We start from the raw sequence: 19,691 nt of genomic DNA on the forward strand, positions 1-19,691 counted from the left end.
ACTGGTCACTATTCACAAACTCTCCTTGACCACATTGCTGTCTTCCTGCCTCTCCTCTGCCCCATCCTAACAATTCCCACCAGTCCCCCTCCACTCCATTTATGGCTTTACCAAAATTGCTTCTAATAAAAAAATGATCTTTAGCTGTCTAAACCTATTTCAAACTATTGTTCATAAATCCCTAAATCTTTAAAGTTTCTTTTCTGAATAAATCTAACTAAACTCTCCATTTTCTTACACTTAAAAAGTGTGAGTTTTGCTAGCCTCTATCAGAAGTTTAGTTTTTCTTTTATATTTAAAATAGTAACAGGGCTTCCCTGATGGCATAGTGGATAAGAATCCGCCTGCCAATGCAGGGGACATGTGTTCGAGCCCTGGCTCGGGAAGACCCCACATGCCGCAGAGCAACTAAGCCTGTGAGCCACAGCTAGTGAGCCTGAGCTCTAGAGCCCGCGAGCCACAACTACTGAGCCCACGTGCCACAACTACTGAAGCCCGCGTGTCTAGGGCCCGTGCTCTGCAACAAGAGAAGCCACTACAATGAGAAGCCTGCGCACCGCAACAAAGAGTAGCCCCGGCTCACCACAACTAGAGAAAATCCACACAGAGCAACGAAGACCCAACACAGTCAAATATAAACAAATAAATTAATTAATTTTCAAAAAAGCTTCAGAGTAAAATATTTTTAAAAAACTAAATAAATAAAATAGTGACATAATCTAGGACTTTTAGGTACTAATAAAAGAATTCTTTTTGCTTTAAGCAACTCATTAGATATTCTCGTGTTTAAAGGAGTGATACTACTTTTCTAGTTGGAATACTGTAATAATATGTATAAAACAGCTGGAAAGTCATAAATGGAACTGTTAAATAAATGCAAGTGTTTTAATGTGAAATGTAAACTTGCCTAGAACATCTACACAAATACCTCCTTTGTTTACTGGCTTTATTTTCGATTGAGCTTTGATTCCTCAAACATAGCTGGTCTCTAGTGGGGAGCATCTGGGAGAGGGAGTTTTTGAGAAAGAAGGGTGGGAGGAACTTAATTCAGCAAATACACACTACTTTGCATCAGGGCCCTTTACTCAATAGTTATAACCTCATGCAGTTTTCATGACCAGACCTTGGGACCCGCCCACTGGATGGCTTGTCTAGGTTCAAGTACACAGCCACAGTGTGCCAGCGAAGTTGCCAATGGGCCAGGGCTCCTGAATGCTTCAAGTATCTGCTCACGTGCTTTTCACGGCAACTCTTTTATTTTTTTAACTTAATTTTCATCTTAAAACCATAGCCACCTTGCCTTGCATGCCCGTATTCATGCTAGAGACGCTGAGCTTCAAAATGGCCTTCCTCTAGCACACTTTGCTCTACGGGTGACACCCGGCTTGTCACCTCAGCCACTGCTGACTGGGCCAAGGGGGCCATCCGACCTGGACCATTTAGGACGTTTTCAGTTTTAGGTGATGGAAAACCTTCTCAACCTGGTTTGAATGAAAAAGAACCTCACCGGCTTACACAGCTGTGGGCCCCGCCGGCTCCAGAAGCTGCAGACGACGCCACAAAGACCTGCTCTCTCTTTTACCTCCTGGCTCCTTTTTCCTCTGTGTTGGCTGCACCCACAGCAGGTGGCCCTGGCGGTGACGCAATGGCTGCTTGCAGTTCCGGGCTCACATCACTACAGCTCCAAGCAGAGGTAAAGGAAATGCTCCTTTCTCAACAATCTCAGCATCTAATTGGCTTGGCTTGGGTTCTCCAAATCACACTGGTCATTTGCAATGTTGGGTCCAGCTATTCAAATCACGTGCAATGAGGGGGAGGGAGGCATGATTTTTCTGAGGAAAATCTGGGCACTGTTACTACAAGGGAGACAGATGCTGGTGGCAAAAATATCAGCTCTTAAGACATGACCCAAGGACAGGCAATATGCAGGCTTGACCGGCCAGTGAGGCGGTCCGGTGGGAAAAAGCTCCCCAACAGGGACAAGTGGCTGAATAAAAACATGAGACCCTCTCTCTGGAGGAAATGAACTTGAGGCCCAGAACTGAGCGGCTGGTAGGGGCAGCGTAAGCAGAAGGACACAGTGACCCAGGGACAGGGAAGGAGGTGGAGCCATCAAGTCCTCCGGGAGAGGAGCAGGTGAGACCCAACAAACTCCTGCCGTGGAGGGAAGCCAGCCTAGAGCTGGAGTCTGTCCCCTCCTGGCCTGTCCTGGGGCCCCTGGGACCTGCTGGTCCTCAAGTCTCTGAAGCTGAGCTTGGCCAAGCTGCCTGTCATTATCTCCAGAAGCTTCCTCATGATGACTTATGGCATTCAGTAAGATGAGGAACCCAAAGGACCCTGACCCACACTTTTCTGAGGGGAAGGTAAAGACAAACAAGAAGGAAAAGAAATAAAGGGACAGAACGTGGTGACAGTGGAGTGGCAGACAGCGCTATTTCCTGTGCTCTGGGAAGCCGGGCTGCTGTACTAGGGTGAGGCAGGGGCTGAGTTGACTCCCCTTATCCGTCCATCCCCGGGCCCTGACTTTAATTCTCAGCAGCCAGCTGGAGAGGCCACGGCCCCTCCCTGCCCCAGCTCCACCTCTAAGTCCTGAATTCTTAGTTTCAAGGTCATATCGAGCTTCCAGAAAGGTGGGTCATTTAGTTTATTGGCTGGGCAGCTGTAAGCCCAACTGAGAGGTTTTTTTTTTTTTGGCCACAGGGCTTGCGGGACCTCAGTTCCCTGACCAGGGATTGAACTACGGCCACAGGAGTGAAAGCCCGGAATCCTAACCACTAAGCCACCAGGGAGGGAATGTAAATTGATATGCCACTATGGAGAACAGTATGGAGGTTCCTTAAAAAACTAAAAATAGAGCTACCATATGACCCAGCAATCCCACTACTGGCCATATACCCTGAGAAAACCATCATTCAAAAAGAGTCATGTACCAAAATGTTCATTGCAGCTCTATTTACAATAGCCAGGACATGGAAGCAACCTAAGTGTCCATCAACAGATGAATGGATAAAGAAGATGTGGTACATATATACAACGGAATATTACTCAGCCATAAAAAGAAATGAAATTGAGTTATTTGTAGTGAGGTGGATGGACTCAGAGTCTGTCATACAGAGTGAAGTAAGTCAGAAAGAGAAAAACAAATACCGTATGCTGACCCATACCCATATGGAATCTAAAAAAAGAAGAAAAAAAAAAAAGGTCATGAAGAGCCTAGGGACAAGACAGGAATAAAGACACAGACCTACTAGAGAATGGACTTGAGGATATGGGGAGGGGGAAGGGTAAGCTGTGACAAAGTGAGAGAGTGGCATGGACATATATACACTACCAAACGTAAAATAGCTAGCGGGAAGCAGCCGCATAGCACAGGGAGATCAGCTCGGTGGTTTGTGACCACCTAGAGGGGTGGGATAGGGAGGGTGGGAGGGAGGAGACGCAAGAGGGAAGAGATATGGGAACATATGTATATGTATAACTGATTCACTTTGTTATAAAGCAGAAACTAACACACCATTGTAAAGCAATTATACTCCAATAAAGATGTTAAAAAAAAGGTGAGAATGACTGTAGAGAGGCAACTTGCCAACTCAGCCACACCCTAAAAGCCGAGCTCCATGCCCCCTCCTCTGTGCCACACACCCACCCGTGGTCATCTCCCTTCTTCTCCGGGTATCTTTCTTCTGCTCTTCCCTTGGCCAGTAGCTTAGAGTTAAGAATGGCCTCTTTGAGCTTCCTTTTTACTTTTCTATTTCAGTTCCCTGCAGCTAACTGATCATATCCTTTTTTTTTTTTGGCTGCGTTGCGTTTTTGTTGTTGTGCACTGGCTTCTCATTGCAGTGGCTTCTCTTGTTGCGGAGCACGGGCTCTAGGTGCGTGGGCTTCAGTAGTTGTGGCTTGTGGGCTCTACAGCGCAGGCTCAGTAGTTGTGGCGCACGGGCTTAGTTGCTCTGCGGCATGTGGGATCTTCCCGGACCAGGGCTCAAACCCATGTCCCCTGCTTTGGCAGGCAGATTCCCAACTACTGCGCCACCAGGGAAGCCCCTGATCATATCCCTTTGAGTCTCTTAGTTCCAGTCTTTTTCACACCAGGCCACAGAAGTCACATGGTTGCTGGTTAGCCAACAGAGCCACTGGCCTAGAGACAGGTGTCCATATTGGTCCAATTAACTATGGCAAAGGGAGGGACTGGGGACTGCAAGCTACAGATGGTGACTTATCTCAGATGGGGCTTAGATGAGGTATGCAACCACTGACGGACCCAGACAACTATATTTTCCCACTGACCTATTCAGGTGAGTCAAGTAGGTGGCCACGGATATCCTCATATACTCTATTATTTTCCTAGGACTGTTGTGACAATTTACCACAAACTGGGTGGCTTAAGATAACAGAAATTTATTATTGTCTCACAGTTCTGGAGTTTAGAAGCCCGAAACCACAGCGCTGGCAGGTCTGTGCTTCCTCTGCAGCTCGTAGAGGAATCCTCCCGCGTCTCTTAGCTTCTGCGGTCTGTAGGCAATCTGGCATTCCTCGCTGCATCATTCCAGTTCTGCCCTGGTCATGACATCGCCTTCTGCCTGCCTTCACACGGCTGTCTTCTTATAAAGACACTGGTCCACCCTACTTAACTAGTAACATGTGCAACGACCCTATTTCTAAATAAGGTCATTGTTTGAGGTAATGGGGCTAAGACCTCAACATATCTCTTTTGGGGAAAACACAATTCAACCCATAACAAATACCTACATTTGTATGGTATTTGTATACCATACAATTTGTATGTATGGCCAGTTTCTCCACAAATCAGACACACACCTAACTATTTCGGCAGAATTACTCCCAAATGCACAATCCTTATGTGAAAGGCATATGACAGTGCAGTGGAAACTATGATGGGGATGTGTCCGCTGTGTCTTTACGTATTCACTGAACGTTCTCAGTTATGCTATTAATAGAGTAGGCTTGGTGTTACTAACCTCCCTCCAAAAAAAAAGAAAAGGTAAAAAACAAACAAAAAACCAAAAAAAACCCCAGCATTCAAAGGTACTATTGAGGAATAATTTTTATTTCATTTATTTTACGATTCTTTAGTCACTGCTTAAATAAGGTCTACTAATGGGGAAAATAAATCTGAAATGGTAGGCAAAATGCAAAAGCACTAAAAATGTGCCCAACTGCCTCTTAGGTTCTTTAGAGTGTCTTATGTGGAGCCTTAGAAAGGGCCAAGATGGCCTCTGTCTTCAAGGAAGAGCAGCCCTGGGTAACAGCAGAGTCATGGAGGAGCTGGGGGCAGCCACTGAGACAGAGGGCGGCATGAAAGGGTCTGAATGTGTAAACAACTTTTTCCATTTGAGTGCTAATCTCTCCCTTAAAAAAAATACCAAAGAGACAGTATAATGGTTTTACAGAGAAGAAAGACTTATCTTGGAACTAAAGGAACTTACTAGGATAATGTAAGGTAGGGAAGGAAACTGTGTCAATAATTTGTATATCTTACTTCATAAGATCCTTAAAAGATTGTTATAAGATAGAAACTATTATCTCCATTTTTTTTTTTTTTTTTTTTTTGATTAGCAAATGAGACCAAGAGTTTGATCACCCACCTCCCTCCTTCCATTCCCACAGAAGCTTCCTCCCTCTCCCTCATGTCTTCCATTTTGCTGCGGTTAGAGTTCTGTCTGGCAGCTTCAGTCATGTCATTCTCCTCTGCAAAAATCCTCAGTGGATCCCTATTGCCTAGAACAGTAGTTTTCATAGTTTTCCAAAGCAGAACCCTTTTAGTAAGGGGCATTCTGTATAGATTTTATCTATATCTACTTATGTGTATCAATGTAAACTTACACACTGAATAAAAGTGGTATTTTTTGTAGATCTTTTTATAAGTTCAGATTAATAATATTTACTTATTATCAAGTTAACGAGAATAAAGAAACTATTCTGATAAAAAGAGAACTTTGAAATTAGGCCGTGAGATATAGGTGAAAGTGAATATTACTGTTACTCAGCAGCAGTAGTCAGTTTCTGCATTTTATTATACTATAAAGAAAACCCTGATTTATGCAGATAATCATGTCTGTTCTCGACGCTACATCCAGAGCGATCTTTTAAAAATGCAAACCCGATTATCATACTTCATCAACTCTAAAATGCCATCGACTATAAGTTGTATCGTTATTTTATGTATAGCTCAGAAAGAAAAAAATACTAATGAAATTTTGATTTTGGAGATATTAAGATGCAAAAAAAGCGTGTCTCACAATCATTGGGATAGGGTATGCCAGCCACTTCATCCTCTTAAAAACCAAGGGCTTCTTGATCTCTCAGTATCAGGACAAAGCTTGAAGCCGGCATGGCCCAACAGCCTGCTCTCTGCCCTCTCCCTGCACTGGCCTTCTTTCCATTCACCCAGTCTTCCAGATTGCAGATCAAGCCTCACTTCCTCTGGAGAACCTTCCCTGACCTCCCTGACCAGGCCATAGCCTCAAGCACTTGGGTTTCTCTCCTTGACAGTGACACTTACCACGGTTGACATCTTGTTTGGCTGACCTGTTAACTTGGCTTGTGGGTTTATCTGATTAGCGTCTAGCTCCACGAGGACAGAGAACATGAACTTCTGCTCCCTGTTGTATCCTTAGTGCTTGGCACAGTGCCCAGGAGCACCTGGCAGACAGAAGGCACTCAAATATTTGTTGAATGAATGAATTGAAATTTCATTTTTTAAAAAAATTCACATGGCTGATTTTTTTTTTAAATTCACATGGCTGATTTTAGAGTATGTGCTCTTCGATTCAAAGGATCCAGAAAATCCAAAAATGTGAGAACAGTTAACACTTGTTTTGGAGTCTAATGATTAACAATTATCTACCAAATTCTTGTCTCCTTATCACAAATGCCAAATTCAGACAAAAAGCACTGAAAATTACTTAGTATATGTTAAGACTCTACCACAAGGTGGTTCATGTGTTTTTATGAACTCTCAGCATTTGAAGATTCTGTGCAAAGCTGGTGCATCTGAGCTTCTCCTGATCTTCAGGCTTACTCTGCTCTAAATATACCTGCCTTGTACAGGCACAAATCACAAGGGTTGGTCAGAGCTCTGTCTTCCCAAACAATGACACATTTGTAAGACATTCTACTGTATTTACAGTGATGACAGATGCTTTCCTCTGTGGCCTGCACCAAAACATGTTCATCTAGACTTTGGAAGTACAGGTTAAGGTGATAAAATTTGGTATATAAAACTTTTGAGGGTGTAGGTATTTCTTTTGTATTACAAGTTTTAAATTAGTGAAAAATATTCCCAAAGAGGAGATTTGAATAAAATGCTTGTGGAACCTCAGAACTGCATTTATTTGCAAAACCAAAGGGTACTTTGAAAACCACTGACTGGCTGCATCAAGTCTTATTTCTAGATTTACCAGGCACTTCCTGATCTGCTCCCTGGCTGCTTCTCGGTGGTCCCAGCCAGCTTAATATCCTACAAGAGCGCATTACTATCACCCATCTCGGGAACAAGCTCTGTGCTCTCACAGCCTGGGTGCACAGGACTGTCCCCACCTCTTCTTTGTCTCGGTCTCAGCTCACGTCTAGTCCTCTGCCAACTATTCAGGATTTCCTCCAGTGCTCTCACCAGAAAGCTCCTATCTCCGCTGTATAGATCACATTCTGTAATCTGTTTGTCTATCTCCCCATAGACTGCAAGCTTCTGGAGGGAAGGCACTCCATCTTGGCACCGCTGGCATGGTCCAGGAGCTGGTATACAGCAGACACTTACTGGTGCCCTCTCTCTCACAGCCTTGACAACCTGGTTTCAATTTTTGCCAGTGGAAAAATTTGTATCTTGTGGTTTTAAATTATATTTCCTTGATCACTTAGTAAGGTTATAAGTAAGCATCTTTTCATATGTTTATTAGTTACGTGTATTTCTTCAGGTGACTGTCCATAGCCTTTGCCTGTTTTTCCATGAGGTTATTTTTCTTACTAATTTGTAGGATTGATTATCTTTGGATACACAGTATATTAACCCTTTGCCTGGTAAATATGTGGCCAACATTTTCTCACAGGTAATTTATTAATTTTAAGTATCATTCATGAAAAAATTTTATGTTAAATGTAGTTGATCTGCTATTCTTTTCCATTATGGCTTTCAGACTCAGCATATGGTGTAGACACTACCTCCAAATTAAAATAATATCCTTTCTTATTTTTGTATGGTACTTTCATAGTATACATTTGTGTGTATAGCACTTAGCTCTTAAATACATATAAAAAATTTAAATGTATAGTATGAGAGTACACATTTTTAAATGCACAGTTGAGATAGGGATTTGGTTAATTTTTTCTGTTTTGTGACAAATTTGATAGCCAGTTGTCACAATAATTATGGAATGGTTCTCCATTTCCCTACCGATCTGAAATGTCAAGTGGGCATTTTAGATGAGACTCAAAGAAGGGGATTGGATATGGATGTGGGGAGACTGACGGGAAGTCACCCAGGTGACTGGGGCCAAGTGTGTAGCAGTGGCATGGAAAAGTGATGGGTGTTATTTAGGAACGGTGAGCACAGTGGTCCTAGAGCCAGGAAGCACACAGTTTATAATTATCTGAAGAAAGATTTGGAAAAAAAGAGCAAATTTAGTATATAGCTAAAAGATTTTTTTTTAAAATAAAATTCACTATCCATTCAAAATCAAAACTTTTAGCAAACTTGAAATAAAAGGAAACATAGTTAATCTGAGTTTAAAAAACTTACGGCAAACATCAAACTTTATGGTGAAATACTGAAAGCCTTCCTCCAAAGTCCAGGAAGAAGACAGGAATGCCTGGTATTACTTCTCTTCAACGTTTTAGTGGAAGTCTTAGCCAATGCAATAAGGCAAGGATAAAGAAGACATGAAGGTTAGAAAGGAAGAAATGTATGTCATTATTCACAGATGACATGAATGTGTCAGAAAATGGAAAAGAATTATAAATTCTTTGTACATTCTTTGTAATGGCAAGGGAAACAAAAACAAAAATAAACAAACAGGGCTTCCGTGGTGGCGCAGTGGTTAGGAATCCGCCTGCCAATGCAGGTGACACGGGTTCGTGCCCCGGGCCGGGAAGATCCCACATGCCGCGCAGCGGCTAGGCCCGTGAGCCACAACTACTGAGCCTGCGCGTCTGGAGCCTGTGCTCCGCAACGGGAGAGGCCGCGACAGTGAGAGGCCCGCGCACCGCGATGAAGAGTGGCCCCCACTTGCCACAACTGGAGAAAGCCCTCGCACAGAAACGAAGACCCAACACAGCGAAAAATAAATAAATAAATAAATTTATTTAAAAAAAATAAAATAAAATAAACAAACAGGATTACATCAAACTAAAACACATTTACACAGGAATCTATCAACAAAACTAAAAGGCTGCCTACTGAATGGGAGAAGGTATTTACAAACCATATCTGACAAGAGGTTAATATCCAAAATGTACAAAGAACTCATACAACACAACAACCATAAAAACAAATAACCTGATTAAAAGATGGGTAGAGGATCTGAATAGACATTTTCCCAAAGACATGCAGATGGTCAACAGACACATGAAAAGATGCTCAACATCACTGATCGTCAGGGAAATGAAAATCAAAACCACAATGGGATATCACTTCACATTTGTCATAATGGCTATTATCAAAAAGACAACAAATAACAAGTGTTGGTAAGGATGTGGAGAAAAGGGACCCCTCGTGCACTGTTGGTGGGAATGTAAATTGTTGAAGCCACTATGGAAAACAGATGGAGGTTCCTCAAAAAATTAAAAATAGAACTACCATATGATCCAGCAATTCCACTTCTGGGTATTTTTCCAAAGAAAACAATAACACTAATTTGAAAAGATATATGCACCCCTATGTTCATTGCAGCGTTATTCACAATAGCCAAGATGTGGAAGCAACCACAGTGTCCATCATCAGATGAATGGATAAAGAAGATGTGGTCTATATGTATAATGGAATATTACTCAGCCATAAAATAATGAAATTTGCCATTCATGACAACATGAATAGACCTAGAGAGTATTATGCTAAGTGAAAAAAGTCAGAGAAAGACAAATACCGTATGATTTCACTTATATGTGGAATCTGAAAAACAAATGAACAAGTATAACAAAATAGATTCACAGATATAGAGAAAAAGCAGTTAGTTGGCAGAGAGGAAGGGGGTGGGGGTATGAATGGAATAGGTGAGAGAAATTGAGAGGTACAAACTTGCAGTTACCAAATAAATGAGTCACAGGTATGAAATGTACAGAGCGGGGAATACAGTCAATAATAATGTACTACCTTGGTATGGTGAGAGACGGTAACTAGACTTAACAGGGTGATCATTTTGTAATGTATAGGAATATGGAATCACTATTTTGTGCACCAGGAACTAACACAGTATTGTAGGTCAATTATACTTCAACAACAAGCAAACTTATAGAAAAAGAGATCAGATTTGTAGTTACCAGAGGTGGGGATGGAGGGAAGGGGGAATTGGATTAAGACGGTGAAAAAGAACAAACCTCCAGCGATGAGGTAAATACGTACTAGGGATATAATGTACAACATGATTAATCTATTAACACTGCTGTGTGTTATATATGAAAGTTGTTAAAAGAGTAAACCCTAAGAGTTCTAGTCACTAAGAAATATTTTTTCTTTTTCTTTTATTTTGTATTGATGTGAGATGCATAGTCACCTAACTTACTGTGGTAATCATTTCCTAATGTATGTCAGTCAAATCATTATGTTGTACACCTTAAATTTATACAGTGTTGTATGTCAAATATACCTCAGTAAAGCACGAAGAAAAAAATAACAGAATTACAAATTATCAGAATTAGTAAGTGACTGAGAGGGCAGACAGCAGAAGCAAGAAGAACTATAATCCCGCAGCCTGTGGAACAAAAACCACATTCACAGAAAGACAGACAAGATGAAAAGGCAGAGGGCTATGTACCAGGTGAAGGAACAAGATAAAACCCCAGAAAAACAACTAAATGAAGTGGAGATAGGAAACCTTCCAGAAAAAGAATTCAGAATAATGATAGTGAAGATGATCCAGGACCTCGGAAACAGAATGGAGGCAAAGATCGAGAAGATGCAAGAAATGTTTAACAAAGACCAGAAGAATTAAAGAAAAATCCCCTAGAAGAATTAAAGAACAAACAAACAGAGATGAACAATACAATAACTGAAATGAAAAATACACTAGAAGGGATCAATAGCAGAATAACTGAGGCAGAAGAACGGATAAGTGACCTGGAAGACAGAACGGTGGAATTCACTGCCACAGAACAGAATAAAAAAAAAAAAAGAATGAAAAGAAATGAAGACAGCCTAAGAGACTTCTGGGACAACATTAAACACAACAACATTCGCATTAGAGGGGTCCCAGAAGGAGAAGAGAGAGAGAAAGGACCCGAGAAAATATTTGAAGAGATTATAGTCGAAAACTTCCCTGACATGGGAAAGGAAATAGCCACCCAAGTCCAGGGAGCGCAGAGAGTCCCAGGCAGGATAAACCCAAGGAGAAACACACCAAGATACATAGTAATCAAACTGACAAAAATTAAAGACAAAGAAAAATTATTGAAAGCAACAGGGGAAAAATGACAAAGAACATACAAGGGAACTCCCATAAGGTTAACAGCTGATTTCTCAGCAGAAACTCTACAAGCCAGAAGGGAGTGGCATGATATATTTAAAGTGATGAAAGGGAAGAACGTACAACCAAGATTACTCTACCCGGCAAGGGTCTCCTTCAGATTCAATGGAGAAATCAAAAGGTTTACAGACAAGCAAAAGCTAACAGAATTCACCACCACCAAACCAGCTTTACAACAAATGCTAAAGGAACTTCTCTAAGTGGGAAACACAAAAGAAGAAAAGGACCTACAAAAACAAACCCATAACAATTAAGAAAATGGTCATAGGAACATACATCTCGATAATTACCTTAAATGTGAATGGATTAAATGCTCCAACCAAAAGACACAGGCTTGCTGAATGGATACAAAAACAAGACCCATCTATATGCTGTCTACAAGAGACCCACTTCAGACCTAGGGACACATACAGACTGAGAGTGAGGGGATGGAAAAAGATATTCCATGCAAATGGAAATCAAAAGAAAGCTGGAGTAGCAATACTCACATCAGATAAAATGGACTTTAAAATAAAGAATGTTACAAGAGACAAGGAAGGACACTACATAATGATCAAGGAATCAATCCAAGAAGAAGATATAACAATTATAAATATATATGCACCCAACATAGGAGCATCTCAATACATAAGGCAACTGCTGACAGCTATAAAAGAGGGAATTGACAGTAACACAATAATAGTGGGGGATTTTAACACCTCACTTACACCAATGGACAGATCATCCGGACAGAAAATTAATAAGGAAACACAAGCTTTAAATGACACAATAGACCAGATAGATTTAATTGATATTTATAGGGCATTCCATCCAAAAAGAGCAGATTACACTTTCTTCTCAAGTGCACACAGAACATTCTCCAGGATAGATCACATCTTGGGTCACAAATCAAGCCTCAGTAAATTTAAGAAAATTGAAATCATATCAAGCATCTTTTCTGACCACAACGCTATGAGATTAGAAATCAATTACAGGGAAAAAAATGTAAGAAGCACAAACACATGGAGGCTAAACAATACGTTACTAAATAACCAAGAGATCACTGAAGAAATCAAAGAGGAAATCAAAAAATACCTAGAGACAAATCACAACGAAAACACAATGATCCAAAACCTATGGGATGCAGCAAAAGCAGTTCTAAGAGGGAAGTTTATAGCAATACAAGCCTACCTCAAGAAACAAGAAAAATCTTAAATAAACAATCTAACCTTACACTTAAAGGAACTAGAGAAAGAAGAACAAACAAAACCCAAAGTTAGTAGAAGGAAAGAAATCATAAAGATCAGAGCAGAAATAAATAAAAGAGAAACAATAGCAAAGATCAATAAAACTAAAAGTTGGTTCTTTGAGAAGATAAACAAAATTGATAAACCATTAGCTAGACTCATCAAGAAAAATAGGGAGAGGACTCAAGTCAATAAAATTAGAAATGAAAAAGGAAAAGTTACAACAGACCGCAGCAATACAAAGCATCCTAAGAGACTACTATAAGCAACTCTATGCCAATAAAATGGACAACCTGGAAGAAATGGACAAATTCTTAGAAAGGTATAACCTTCCAAGACTGAACCAGGAAGAAACAGAAAATATGAACAGACCAATCACAAGTAATGAAATTGAAACTGTGACTAAAAATCTTCCAGCAAACAGAAGTCCAGGGCCAGATAGTTTCACAGGTGAATTCTATCAAACATTTAGAGAGGAGCTAACACCCATCCTTCTCAAACTCTTCCAAAAATTGCAGAGGAAGGAACACTCCCAAACTCATTCTATGAGGACACCATCACCCTGATTCCTAAACCAGACAAAGATACTACAGAAAAAGAAAATGACAGACCAATATCACTCATGAATACAGATGCAAAAATCCCCAATAAAATACTAGCAAACAGAATCCAACAACACATTAAAAGGATCATACACCATGATCAAGTGGGATTTATCCCAGGGATGCAAGGATTCTTCAATATACACAAATCAATCAATGTGATACACCATATGAACAAATTGAAGAATAAAAACCATATGATCATCTCAATAGATGCAGAAAAAGCTTTTGACAAAATTCAACACCCATTTATGATAAAAACTCTCCAGAAAGTGGGCATAGAGGGAACCCACCTCAACATAATAAAGGCCATATATGACAAACCCACAGCAAACATCATTCTCAATGGTGAATAAATGAAAGCATTTCCTCTAAGATCGGGAAGAAGACAAGGATGTCCATTATTATTCAACATAGCTTTGGAAGCTCTAGCCATGGCAATCAGAGAAGAAAAGGAAATACAAATTGGAAAAGAAGACGTAAAACAGTCACTGTTTGCAGATGACGTGATACTATATATAGAGAATCTTTAAGATGCCACCAGAAAACTACTAGAGCTAATCAATGAATTTGGTAAAGATGCAGGATACAAAATTAATGCACAGAAATCTCTTGCATTCCTATACACTAATGATGAAAAATCTGAAAGAGAAATTAAGGAAACACTCCCATTTACCATTGCAACAAAAAGAATAAAATACCTAGGAATAAACCTACCTAGGGAGACAAAAGACCTGTATGCAGAAAACTATAAGACACTGATGAAAGAAATTAAAGATGATACAAATAGATGGAGAGATATATCATGTTCTTGGATTGGAAGAATCAATACTGTGAAAATGACTATACTACCCAAAGTAATCTACAGATTCAATGCAATCCCTATCAAATTACCGATGGCATTTTTTACAGAACTAGAACAAAAAAATCTTAAAATTTGTATGGAGACACAAAAGACCCTGAATAGCCAAAGCAGTCTTGAGGGAAAAAAACAGAGCTGGAGGAATCAGACTCCCTGACTGCAGACTATACTACAAAGCTACAGTAATCAAGACAATATGGTACTGGCAGAAAAACAGAAATACAGATCAACGGAACAGGCTAGAAAGCCCAGAGATAAACCCATGCACCTATGATCAACTAATCTATGACAAAGGAGGCAAGTATATACAATGGAGAAAAGAGAGTCTCTTCAATAAGTTGTGCTGGGAAAACTGGACAGCTATATGTAAAAGAATGAAATTAGAACACAGCCTAACACCATACACAAAAATAAACTCAAAATGGATTAGAGACCGAAATGTAAGATCAGACACTATAAGACTCTTAGAGGAAAACATAGGAAGAACACTCTTCGACATAAAGCACAGCAAGATCTTTTTTGATCCACCTCCTAGAGTAATGGAAATAAACACAAAAATAAAAAAATGGGACCTAATGAAACTTAAAGCTTTTGCACAGCAAAGGAAACTACAAACAAGATGAAAAGACAACCCTCAGAATGGGAGAAAATATTTGCAAAAGAATCAAAGGGCAAAGGATTAATCTCCAAAATACATAAACAGCTCATGTAGCTCAATATTAAAAAAACAAACAACCCAATCCAAAAATGGGCAGAAGACCTAAATAGACATTTCTCCAAAGAAGACATACAGATGGCCAAGAAGCACATGAAAAGGCTGCTCAACATCACTAATTATTAGAGAAATGCAAATCAAAACTATAATGAGGTATCACCTCACACCAGTCAGAATGGGCATCATCAGAAAATCTATGAACAACAAATGCTGGAGAGGGTGTGGAGAAAAGGGAACCCTCTTGTACTGTTGGTGGGTATGTAAATTGATACATCCACTATGGAGAACAGTACGGAGGTTCCTTAAAAAACAAAATATAGAACTACCGTATGACCCAGCAATCCCACTACTGGGCATATACCCAGAGAAAACCATAATTCAAAAAGAAACATGCACCCCAATGTTCATTGCAGCACTATTTACAATAGCCAGGTCATGGAAGCAACCTAAATGCCCATCAACAGATGAATGGATAGAGAAGATGTAGCACATATATACAATGGAATATTACTCAGCCATAAAAAGGAACGAAACTGGGTCATTTGTAGAGACGTGGATGGATCCAGAGACTGTCATACAGAGTGAAGTAAGTCAGAAAGAGAAAAACAAATATCGCATATTAACGCATATATGTGGAACCTAGAAAAATGGTATAGATGAACCGGTTTGCCGGGCAGAAATAGAGACACAGATGTAGAGAACAAACGTATGGACACCAAGGGGGGAAAGTGGCGGGGTGGTGGTGGTGGGATGAATTGCGAGATTGGGATTGACATATATACACTAATATGTATAAAATAGATAACTAATAAGAACCTGCTGTCTAAAAAAAATAAATAAAATTTAAAAATTCAAAAAAAAAAGCATCAGTAAGTGACTTAGCAAGATCACTAGATGAAAGGAAATTTACTAGAAGCAAAAATCAATTGTGTTTTTCTTAGTAGCTACAAATGGAAAATACAATTGTAAAAAGGAGTTTTAGTTACAATAGAACAAAAAAGTCAAACACCTAGAATTCTAACAAGATATATGTAAGATTTCTACACTATAAGAAATCTTTGAGCAAAATTAAAGCATATCTAAAAAATTCTAAAAGGAAGGATATACTATATTTGTGGATTGAAAACTTGGCATTGTAAAGATGTCGATTCACCACAAATGGACCTATACATTCATTACAATCCCAATCAAGACATCAATAGGTATTTCTGTGGAAACATAAGCTGATGGTAATAATACATAAAATAACACAAGTCGTGAGATGACTAACGAGTTAAAAAAATGATTTTCATGGAAAAGTGAAGTTTGACTGATTTGGTATTGGAAGAAGACAAGGCAATATAAATACTTAACAAACATTTCTTCAGTATTTGCTGCTTTGTACCAGGCACACTGCTGGGTGTTTTCCAAAGGGCATCCACAGAACCTCAGATCCTGAGATGCTCAGAGGAAAAGGGGTTTGGTAGTCACACGCCCGTACGAAAAGCTCACGCTGCTGTTTCCTCTCGGAGATTCCTGTTGCACAGCAGGATTTTAAAGCCTCTGAGAAATTTCGGAGAAGAAAAGCAAATAGAATTGTGTTGAACCCAGGACTTTCCAATCTTATTTGATCATGACCTCTCTTTGAGAAACACTGGCCTGGTGTGCTTTTTATATTTTTTGGTTCTCACCATTATCTGTGAAGTAGCCAAGGGTTGAACTGTCCATTTTACAGATGAAGAAATGGAACCTCAGGCAGGTGAAACTTACACCAGGTCATATAGCTACTAATACAGGATCTGCGATGCACCCTCAATTTTTCAAAAAAAAAAAAAAAAAAAAAAATTCAGTGTTTTTTCTAGGGTCAAACACAACTTTCATATGAAATAGCATTTCAGAGATGGAATAAACCTTAGTGATCTCTTAGACTAGTAACCTTATTATGCTGATGAGGCAACTGCGGCCCAGACAAATTAAGTGTTTTGCCTCAGGTCAAGAGCTTGCAGACTAGCAGTAGGAATAAAAGGATCCATGACTCAGTGACTCCCAATTAAGTGCTCTACTGCCCCATATAATTAGGAGGCGTGTCAATGGAGGGTGAGACCAAATTAACTGCCCAGATTGAGTAGGCACTCAGAGATGCTGAATGAACGATTTACCTGGGAGAAGATGATCCTGGAGCTCTATCAAGTCCTCATGTAATTTTTTTTTTTTTAATACGTTTATTTATTTATTTATTTTTGGCTGCGTTGGGTCTTCATTGCTGCGTGCGGGCTTTCTCTAGTTGCGGCGAGCGGGGACTACTCTTCGTTGCAGTGCACAGTCTTCTCATTGCGGTGGCTTCTCTTGTTGCAGAACACGGGCTCTAGGCACGCAGGCTTCAGTAGTTGTGGCACGTGGGCTCAGTAGTTGTGGCGCACAGGCTTAGTTGCTCCGCGGCATGTGGGATCTTCCCGGACCAGGGATCGAACCCGTGTGCCCTACATTGGCAGGCAGACTCTTAACCACTGCGCCACCAGGGAAGTCCTCTTATGTAATTTTGAAATGAGGATTTAGGAGCCATTTGATCACCAGGTTACGATAAAGGACTGAATATTGTTATTTTTAAAACTTGAATCACCTTGTTGGTATTATTTTCTCCCTCTCCCCTGAAAAGTGTCACAGGCCACTTTAAAAACTTAAAAGGAATTTAAATTTCTGAGTAAACATGATTTCACAACTCTAACGGGGCACATCCTGGAGTGTCACAGGCTGCAAATCATTTTTCTGGAGTCTCAGATATGAGGAACAGGAGAGGAATAATGTGGGAGGAGGCACGAACACCTGGCTGATCCTGAAGTGCAGGGAAGGGTATGTTCACTGCAGGTGCTGCTGTCAGAAGGAGCAGGAGGAAAAACCCAAGCACTCCCAAAGGAGGGCCTTGCAGGGCTGGACTGAAAGTTCTAAAGTGCAGCGAAGAAGGGAAAAGCTTACCTTTAGGGGCAGAGGATCATGAGGGCCTCTGAGAGACAGCTGAAGAACAGAAGGGTAAGTCTGGCCTTAAGCAATGGGGAAGAGGAAAGTAAGCGAATGCAAGCATTCCACTGACCTTTGTACTTTAAAAAGAGCAGCAGTAGTTCTTTCTGTGTAGAAACGTTTTGGTTGTGGCTGGTGGCCACCGGGCAGAACGGGCATCGTGGCTGTGAAGTGCCATCAGTGGGAAAGTTCCATTAAGGACAAGGAAAGGGTAAGCAGAGGCAAACCTGTTTACTCTCCTCTGCTTTATCTTCTCCACTCATATGACTCTTGGGGACCTTACGTGGGGGGGGGGCAGGGCTAGGGCAGAGCATGATTTAGGGGTTCCTGGGTCCCCTGGGAAAATACCACCGAAATATCAAATTGGCTGCACCCCATCCAGCTCCCAAAATGTGCAATCTGGCGTCTATTTGACATGATTTCAATTTATTTGAGAATTTCTGTTCTTTAAGCTTTACTGGAGGGCAAATAAATCTATTCAGTAGACCATCTTTGCCTTATTTTATTCTCCACAACTCTCTTTCTCTCTCTTTTTTTTTTTTGGCCTCACGGCTTGCAGGATCTTAGTTCCCCGACCAGGGATGGAACCCAGGCCACAGCAGTGAAAGCCAGTCCTAACCATGGACCGTCAGGGAATGCCCTCCACGTCTCTCTTTTTTAGCTCATTAGTACAATCACACACCCAACAAGGCAAGGGAGGGCAGTCCCCTAGTTTCTCAAAAGTAATTACTACCTACACTGAAAACAAAAACGAAAGCAAAAAAAAAAAGTAAGGCCAGGGAGTTTCTAGACAGTAAAATCTCCTTAAAATTTTACAAGCAACCATTAACCCAACTTGCACCTCCTCTAAATTTGTGGAATTAGGCTCAGCCCCGCAAAGAAAAACACAGCAGGATCTTTGATGACACCGTTATTGATGCTGCCCATCATTTAGTGTGGGAGGTGGCTCAAAGGTGGTGCTGGTGAAACAGGAAGAAGACGATACACAGAGCAGGGCAACTTCTCAGAGTAAGTTATCCATTTATGTTTTCATTTTAAACCTTTATTGCTTTTCTCTGATTATAAAAATATTACTGTAGAAAAATTCAGATCTTTCAGAAATAGGTAATGCAGAAAGTGAAAGCAATCCGTAACTCCATCCATAAGAGTGAATCACTCTAGCTTTTCCAATATTTATTTAAAACAAAATAAAACTGTTGTTAATGTTCTTTTTTAAATGGGATCATACTATGTTTATTTAACTCAGCAACTTGCTTTCCTTGCTTAAGATTTTATTTGGTCTACTGAACAAATAAAAGATCACATCTTTTTCAAAAGATTGAGTCATATTTTATGGAAAGATTTACAATTATTTTACTTTGGTGTACATTCTTGCTCACATGTGAAAGCATTTTTGGATATAAAATCGTAGATATGGATTTGCTGGGCCGAAGGGTGCATGGATTGACATTTTTATTAGACTGTACTAAATTTTAAATCTTTCAAATGGAAAGATTTAAATCTTTAATCTCTTAAATCTTTCAATCTTTTAATTTAAATCTTTAAATCTTTCTGTGGATTGAAGTGGCACCAGCACAATTCTTTGTTGTGAAATCACTG

The 19,691-nt window shown here is 40.2% G+C and overlaps 1 protein-coding gene across 1 annotated transcript in view; it reads right to left on the minus strand.

The window, feature by feature from the left end:
• The window catches only part of FBXO36 (F-box protein 36), a 100,101-nt gene that overhangs the window by 76,167 nt on the left and 4,243 nt on the right, over window positions 1-19,691 (minus strand). The window lies entirely within an intron of this gene.

Source organism: Balaenoptera borealis (assembly GCF_965194805.1).
Source record: "Balaenoptera borealis genome assembly, chromosome: 6".
Lineage (NCBI taxonomy): Eukaryota > Metazoa > Chordata > Mammalia > Artiodactyla > Balaenopteridae > Balaenoptera > Balaenoptera borealis.